Here is a 9,393-nt window from a genome sequence, read left to right on the forward strand (position 1 = left end):
TACTTACTTTGCATTAATTTGGAAAATGTTTTGCAAAGTTTTTCATCTGTAGAGCCAAATATAATATCATCTACATAAATTTGAACAAGTATGCTAGAGCTATTAACATTTCTAAAGAATAAAGTTTTATCAACTGTACCTCTAGTGAAGTGATTCTCTAAGAGAAACTTTGATAAAGTGTCATACCAGGCTCTAGGTGCTTGTTTCAATCCATAAAGTGCTTTCAGAAGATAGTATACATGTTCAGGAAAATTTTGATCCTCAAAACCAGGAGGCTGACTAACATAGAATTCTTCCTCCAAATCTCCGTTCAGAAAGGCACTTTTCACATCCATTTGATAGACTTTGAAATTGGCATGGGCTGCATAGGCTAGGAAAATTCTGATGGCTTCAAGTCTTGCCACATGAGCAAAAGTTTCATCAAAATCTATTCCTTCTTGTTGACAATAGCCCTTAGCAACCAATCTTTCTTTGTTCGTGATGATTATGCCATTTTCATCCATCTTGTTTCTAAATACCCACTTGGTGTCAATTGAATTCTTCCCTTTAGGCTTGGGTACCAGCTTCCATACATTTTTTTTTTCAAATTGATTTAGCTCTTACTGCATAGCTAAAACCCAGTCAGGATCCAATAGAGCTTCTTCTACCTTTTTTGGTTCCTCCTTAGATAGGAAGCTGCTATACAGACATTCTTCTTGAGTTGCTTTCCTTGTTTGAACTCTAGAAGATGTATCACCAATAATGAGCTCATAAGAGTGATCCCTTGTCCATTTTCTCTGTTGTGGTAGATTAGCTCTTGATGAAGAGGCCTCATTATTGTCTTGATGTGTGACTGAGTTTTGACTAAAAGAAACTCCCCCTGAGTTTATGGATCTTTGACTTAAGAATGGAGTTCTTTCTTTAAGTGATCTGTCTTGACTTCCAGCTTCCCTCATTGTTCCGATGGATGATGCACTTTGTATCTTGACGGATGAAGCTGATTGTCTACTGACCGATGAAGCATTTTGCAACTCGACAGATGTTGAGTTGTGTGCTTCATTAGTAGTAGATTTTTCCACATTATCCTTAGTCACTGTTTCTTGATCACTTTCATCATCACTATCATCACTAACCATTTCAACATTATCAAATTTGAGGCACTCATGTAAATCTTCATCTTGCAGTCCTTCAATCTTTTTATCATCAAACACAACATGTACAGATTCCATTACAATGTTGGTTCTTAGATTGTAGACTCTAAATGCTTTTCTAACAGCTGTCCAATATAAATTCCTTCATCTGCCTTAGAATCAAACTTTTCATGTTGATCAGTTTGATTCTTTAAGATATAGCATTTGCAGCCAAAGACATGTAAGAAATTTAAAGTTGGTTTCCTATTCTTGAACAACTGGTAGGGTGTCATGCATTTTGCTTGATTGATCAAAGAGATATTTTGAGTGTAGCAAGCAGTATTCACAGCTTCAGCCCAAAAGTATTTTAGCAACTTTGATTCTTCCAGCATTGTCCTTGCAGCTTCAATAAGAGATCTGTTCTTCCTTTCTACCACTCCATTTTGTTGTGGAATTCTAGCTGCAGAGAACTCATGTATGATCCCATTCTCTTCATAAAATGATCTCGTCACATATTTCTTGAATTCAGTTCAATTGTCACTCCTGATTCTTCTAACTTTGAAGTTAGGATGATTGTTAACTTGCCTTATGTGATTAATGATGATTTCACTAGCTTCATCTTTGGGTTTCAGAAAATATGTCCAAGAAAACTTTGAGAAATCAATTACTAGGCAATACCTTTTCCTTGAGATAAACAATACATTGATTGGTCCAAATAAATCCATGTGTAACAGTTGCAAAGTTTCTTCAATTGTTGATTCAAGCTTCATTTTGAATGATGCTTTAATCTGCTTTCCTTTTTGGCAGGCATCACACAATCCATCCTTTGAAAACTCCACTTGAGGAATATCTCTAACCAGTTCTTTCTTGACTAATTCATTCATGGTCTTGAAGTTTAGATGGGACAGCTTCTTGTGCCAAAGCCAACTTTCTTCTTGACTTGCTTTGCTGAGGAAGCAAGTTACAGATTCTGCATTTGTTGAGTTGAAGTCAGCTAGATACACATTTCCTTTTCTTACTCCAGTAAGAACCACTTTGTTGCTTTTCTTGTTTGTCACAACACAGGCTTCAGAATTGAAGGTGACTGAGTTGCCCTTATCACAAAGCTGGCTGATACTCAACAGATTATGTTTGAGTCCGTCCACTAGGGCAACCTCCTCAATGATGACATTATCCTTTGAAATCAAGCCATATCCCACAGTATAACCCTTGCTGTCATCTCCAAATGTAATACTTAGGCCAGCTCTTTCCTTGAACTTAGTGAGCAGGGTAGAATCTCCAGTCATGTGCCTTGAGCAACCACTATCCAGATACTAAAAATTCTTTCTGTTTCCCTACACACATCAAAATCAAATCAAGTTGATTTTGGTACCCAAGTTTCCTTGGGTCCTGCCTTGTTAGTCTTTTCTTTGGTTTCTTAGGTTTGATCTCATTTGACTTAGAAATCTCAGTTTCATCCTTAGTCATTTGAGTTGGACCTTTGAAGCCAGTCATTGAAACAGAATTATCATGAACATTTTGGTTTACATAAAAAGGCATGCTATTTGCAAACATGTTATTCCAGTATGGCATGCTAAATGGCATTTGTGGCATATTAAATGCAACATGATAAGGATTAGGTGCAAATGGCATATTAGCAAATTGTGCATTCATCATATTCTGAGCAGACATAGCATTCACAGGTATTACAGACATATCATTCATGTTGGAAAAATAAGAAGGTACAGTCATGGAAGTAGGCATAGCAATCTTGCAATTAACAGACAAGTGATTAACACTAACACAGATTTTTCTTGGAGCATATTTGTTAGGTGTGTAGCTGTTATACTTTTTAATCCCTACCTTCCCATTTCTATTGTTTTTCTTTTTTGCTTCTGTTTTAACCTCAATCTTTTTAAGTCTTTCATTCAATTGCTTGATAGACATATGACCAACATTAGCTCTCTTTTCTTTTCTAACTTGACTCGATTCTCCTAAAACAAAGTTCTTAGAAACTGATCCATACTTGTCATTAAGCTTGATTAACTGAGATTTGCTAACTGACTTTGTTTGACTCAACGGATGATCATGTTTCTCATCCGACGGATATTCCTCATCATCCGTCGACTCAACATCAGTCAAGTTACCATCTTTCAGACTGGATTCCAGTTTCTCCTTACTCTTTTTCCAGGATGCATCACAAAAAGATTCCATACCTTGAACTTTAGTAATCTGAGCATGAACATCTCTAGATGTTTTCCATGCTTTAATTACTTCATATTCTCATTCAAGCTGCTTTCTTAAAATCTCCTCTTTCTTTAAGGACTCAGTTAGTTCATATTTAGCAGTCTTGCATTAAATCCTGAATTTTTCAAATTCAATAAATTGAGACTCTAGCACATTATTCCTCTCACTTAAAAACAAATTGTTTTCTTTAATTTTAGCATTTTCCTTAGTGAGGGACTTGAGTGTATCACGCAGATGGTATAATTCAGTAGACATGTCATTTATTGCATCATTGCACTCATCTTTAGTTAAATGTGCTAGGTTAGTTGTGATTACCTGATTACTTGATGAACTTGTCTATGTTTCATCTGACTTGGCCATTAGGGCTAGATTGACATAGCTAGTTTCTTCATCTTCATCCAATCTATCTGCAGCCCAGTCATTCTCCTGTGTAATGAAAGCCCTTTCCTTTTGTTTGAGCAGCTCAAAGTATTTTTGCTTATAATCAATAGGTTGGAAAATCCTCTGGATAAAATGCTAAATGCTCATCTATATCATCCATGTCATCTTGACTCAACTATTCTTCATTTTCAGCTGCCAGCCTTTTACCCTTGCTTTCACAGACCTTTGATATAGATTCAACAGCTTCGACCTTCATCTCTTTCTCCTTCTCTAACTCAGCAACCAGTGCTATGGACCCTCCTTTCTTCCTTCCTTTCTCCATCCTTTCATCTTGCTCTATTTCAAGCTCATAAGTTTTCGGGATGCCATATAGTCTCTCCAAGGTGAACTCCTTGTAATCATGAGAATTTCTCAATAAGACTGTCATTGGCTTCCACTCTTTTGGGAGAGATCTAAGGAACTTGAGGTTAGAGTCTTTTATTTGATAGACCCTTCCATGCAGTTTTAGAACATTCAGCAGTTTCTGAAATCTACTAAAAATATCAGTGAGTGACTCACTATCTTCACAATGAAAGTGCCCATATTGCTGAATTAGGAGCTGTATCTTGGTTTCCCTTACTTGCTCAGTACCATCACAAATAATCTGTATTGTGTCCCAAACCTCATTGGCTTTTTTACAGTTAATGATGTTATCAAACATATCACCATCAACACCATTGAATAGTATGTTCATGGCCTTCTTATCTTTCCTGACTTGCTCAATATCAAGATCTGACCATTCATTCCTAGGTTTTGGAATAGATGGTTTATTGCCAGTTGCAGCTCTCATAGGTACATGAGGACCTCTTTCTCTGCAGTGCACATAAGCCTCATCTTGATAAAGAAGATGTAGATGCATCTTCACCTTCCAGTGGTGATAGTTGTCCTTGTCTAGAAATGGAATTTTAACTCCAGCATCCTTCTTGTTCATCTTGTTGTTTGTTGTGATCTTTATACTCCTTGTTCTTCAAGAGCTTGCTTTGATACCAATTGTTATTCCCTAACAATACAACAAGAATTACAGAAGGGGGTTGAATGTAATTCTGGCTACTTTTTCCAAATTTAAGAATGTTCTAACTTGATAAAATATGACAGTACTAAAAACACAAGCTTTTAAAACTTTCTAGTGGACTTAAAAGTATCCACCATATATATATATCAAATGAGAACTTTGTGAAGCTTTGAATAGCTCATAACTGCTTTACAAGTTGAACAAAAAAACTACAGAGAAATGCTTATAGAATATAGCTTGATATGTTTCTCTGAAAATAAGCTTGCTTAGTTAGTTGTTCTACTTGCTACACTTGGTATATATATCACCAAGTTACATAACAATAAGACAAGACAATAAAACAAAGTTTATCTAGTCTAAAATCATGTTGCTTCATTACTCTTTCCAGTATCTTTGACTGTCTTCACAATTGCATGGAAATGGTTATGCTTTTTTGTTCTCTAACACCTACAATTAGGCTGCCATATTCCATTTTCAAACACCCAATGCATGTGACTGTGTGGTCACTATCAATAACTATTTGAATTGGAACATCCGTCGGGATATTTTTGATCATCCGTCGGGTGCTTTTGTTGACCATCTGTCGGGAGCATTTGTGAACCATCCGTCGGGAACCTTTTATGTTACTTGACTCCATTTCATTTATACAGAATTACAAGACATATTATATTTAGAATTAGTCACCCTATTATGTATATCAACTAGTAGTAAACATGACTTATATACTCCTACAGGATCTACACATTGTTGCTTGTAGAAATGTGCTACAATCTTATTGTTACATAAGCCACACTCTCGATGAATGTTCAGTTACCATCCGTCGGGACTATAAAGATCATCCGTCGGGATAGTAATAAAGCATCTGTCGAGAGCTACAAATACACTAAGTCAAATCTACTAAGGTGTTTTGTCAATTTAATCATCAAGTACACAACATATTACTAACAAGGTGCCGTAATCAAAATCTTCTTCAATGTTTTAAAAGCAGCAAGGCACTCGTCATCAAACTTGAAAGGAATGTCTTTCTCTAGAAAATTGTACAACGGCTTCGAAATCTTCGAGAAGTCCTTGATGAAACGCCTATAGAAACCCGCATGACCAAGAAAATTACGAATTCCCTTAATATATGTGGGTGGAGGGAGATTTTCGATCACCCCCACCTTGGCTTTGTCCACCTCTAGACCCTTACTAGAAACCTTGTGACCAAGAATGATGCCTTGGCGCACCATAAAATGACATTTCTCCCAATTGAGAACCAAGTGGGTCTCAATGCACCTTTTCAGCACTAACCCAAGATTGTGCAAGCATTCGTCATAAGAAGTTCCAAAGACCGAGAAATCGTCCATGGACACTTCTATGTTATTTTCAATCATATCAGAGAAGTGGCTGGCGCTCCACATAGCCCAAAAGAAACTATTCGGAAAGCAAAAGTGTTGAAAGGACATGTGAATATAGTCTTCTCTTGATCTTCTGGAGCAATACAAATCTGATTATATCCTGAATAGCCATCCAGAAGAAAATAGTAATCATGCCCAACCAATTTATCAAGCATCTGATCAATGAAAGGAAAAGGGAAGTGATCTTTCCTTGTAGCCTTGTTCAGCTTCCTATAATCCATGCAAACTCTCCACCCCGTGACTTTTCGTGTAGGAATAAGCTCATTCTTCTCAATTGCAACCACAGTGATACCACCTTTCTTTGGCACACATTGAACTGGGCTCACCTATGAACTGTCATAAATAGGATAGATGATCCCTGCATCTAGCCACTTGAGGATTTCCTTCTTCATAACCTCTTTCATGATCGGATTTAGCCTTCTCTATTGCTCAATAGTAGGCTTGATTCCTTCCTCTAGAAGAATTTTGTGCATACAATAAGAAGGGCTGATTCCCTTGATATCTGCTATAGTCCAACCAATTGCCGATTTGAACTCTCTAAGAATTCTCAAAATCTTTTCCTCATCGGTACCTGAAAGGTCAGAGGCAATAATAATAGGAAAAGTAGATGCATCACCTAAAAATGCATACCTCAAATGTTCAGGTAAAGGTTTAAGCTCAAGAGTAGGAGCTTCCTCAATAGATGGCTTGAGGCGCTTCGGAGAACTTTTCAACTCCTCCAATCCAAGAGATTCAAAAGACATATCCATCTTTCGCTTCCAGGGAGAAGCATTTAAATATTGCAAGTCCTCATCACCTTCGTCATCTTCAATATGGAAATTCCCCAACAAGGCTTTCTCTAAGGCATCAGACCTTAGCAATCGATCGAGTTCAGAATTAACCACAGTATCGACCATTTCCACCTTAAAACACTCCTCATTTTCTGTAGGGAATTTCATGGCATTGAACACATTAAAAGTCACATCCTGATCTATCACTCGCATGGTAAGCTCACCTTTCTGCACATCTATCAAGGTTCGGCCAGTAGCCAAGAAAGGTCTTCCCAAGATTATGGGAATTTTCTTATCCTCCTCGAAATCAAGAATTACAAAATCAGCAGGGAAAATGCGTTTATCCACCTTGACCAAAACATCCTCCACAATACCTCGCGGATATGTAATAAAACGATCTACCAACTGTAAAGTCATGTATGTAGGCTTTGGATTAGGAAAGTCCAACTTTTTGAAGATTGACAATGGCATCAGATTGATGCTAGCTCCCAAGTCACATAGACACTTATCAAATGACAACTTTCCAATGGTGCAAGGAATAGTGAAGCTTCTAGGATCTTTAAGTTTCGGAGGCAATTTCTGTTGTCGCACAGCACTGCATTCCTCCGTGAGAGCAACGGTCTCTAAGTCATCAAGCTTCACCTTCCTAGAGAGAATACCTTTCATGAACTTTGCGTAACTAGGCATTTGTTCAAGAGCTTCAGTGAAAGGTATGTTGATGTGAAGTTTCTTGAACACCTCCAAAAACTTCACAAACTGCTTATCCAGTTTCTTCTTCTGCATCCTTTTAGGAAAAGGAGGTGGAGGATATATCTGTTTCTCCTCTGTATTACCCTCAGGAGTAGTGTGCTCAACATAGTCTTCCTTGATTCCACTTCGGCTTCCTTCTGCACTTCTTCTTCATCAGCCTCCACTTCAGCCTCCACTTCAGAATCTGGAGTCTTAGCTTGTTGAGGATTCGCAACCTTACAAGACCTCAATGTGATTGCTTTAACATGCTCATGAGCTTCCTTCTTGCATGTCACTTCAGTATCGCTCGAAAGTATGCCAGGTTGACGATTAAGTAATGTATTAGCAATTTGCCCAATCTGATTCTCCAAGGTATTTATAGAAACAACTTGGCTCTTACACATGAGCCTCAACTCCTCCAATTCAGATTTTTTATTAGCTTGAGGTAACTGCTGAAGTTGAAGTTGTTGCTTCGGGGCATATTGCGGTTGCTGAAAACCAGGAGGGTTATACTGTCTTACTGTATATGGTTGATAAGATTGTTGCACCGCATTCTGATTGTTGCTCCAGCTGAAGTTAGGATGATTGCGGTTATTCGGATGATAAGTGGCTGGAGCTTGTTGTTGTGATCTCTGAAAGTTGCTCATAAATTGAGCTGATTCGCTAGAAATAGCACACTGCTCAGTTTCATGTGCCCCCGCACAAAGCTCACAAACACCAGTGATCTGATTAACTCCATAATTAGCCAAAGAGTCCACTTTCATCATCAAAGCTTGAAGTTGATCAGCTATAGCTGTAGCTTGATCCACTTCCAGAATTCCTGCTACCTTTCCTTGCAACATTCTTTATGTAGGATTCCGATATTCATTGGCTGCCATTAGCTCAATCAACTCATAAGCTTCATCGTAGCTTTTAGCCCATAAGGCTCCACCAGATGCTGCATCGAGCATAGGTCTAGATTGTGCACCTAAACCATTATGGTAATAGTTGATAATCATCCAATCAGGCAAGTCATGGTGTGGGCACTTCCTTAGCATCTCCTTATATCGATCCCAAGCCTCACACAGAGATTCACCAGTTTGCTGAGCAAACTGAGTAAGAGCATTCCTGATTGCAGCAGTCTTCGCCATAGGAAAGAATTTATTGAGAAACTTTTGAGCAAGATCCTCCCATTTGGTGATAGACCCTGGTGGTAGAGAATGTAACCAACACTTCGCTTTATCCCTCAAAGAGAATGGGAATAGTCGCAGCTTGATAGCATCTTCAGACATATCATTGAACTTGAAGGTGTCGCAGATTTTGATGAAATCCCTGATGTGCATGTTGGGGTCTTCAATAGGAGAACCCCCAAACTGAACTGAGTTCTGTATCATCTGAATCGTGCTCGACTTGATCTCAAAAGTGTTAGGTTCGATGGTTGGTCTGATGATGCTTGACTGAATATCATTGATCTTAGGCTTAGAATAGTCCATCAAAGCCTTAGTATTATCTGCTTGATCTCCCATCTCTTATAAAGGTGGTTCTTTGATTTTCTCTTCTTCTAATACTTTCTCTTCATCCTCAAAATTTTCTATTCGCTCCTCTACAACTTATTCCTCGTCTTTATCCAGAATTCTCCTACGAACTCGAGAACGTGTTTGCATAAACGATCGCTAGATTACCTGAAATATGACAAGAAAAAGAGTAGGTAAGTAACAATGTTCGAGTCAATGAACTTTAACAATCACTGA

General features: G+C 38.0%; 1 non-coding gene across 1 annotated transcript; it reads left to right on the forward strand.

Moving 5' to 3' along the window:
* Window positions 1-8,671: 8,671 nt before the first annotated feature.
* LOC141699174 (small nucleolar RNA R71) lies at window positions 8,672-8,778 on the forward strand. The gene has a single exon (XR_012565656.1). It is a non-coding gene; the product is annotated as a small nucleolar RNA R71 (small nucleolar RNA).
* Window positions 8,779-9,393: the final 615 nt, after the last annotated feature.

Source organism: Apium graveolens, chromosome 11 (genome assembly GCF_009905375.1).
Source record: "Apium graveolens cultivar Ventura chromosome 11, ASM990537v1, whole genome shotgun sequence".
NCBI lineage: Eukaryota > Viridiplantae > Streptophyta > Magnoliopsida > Apiales > Apiaceae > Apium > Apium graveolens.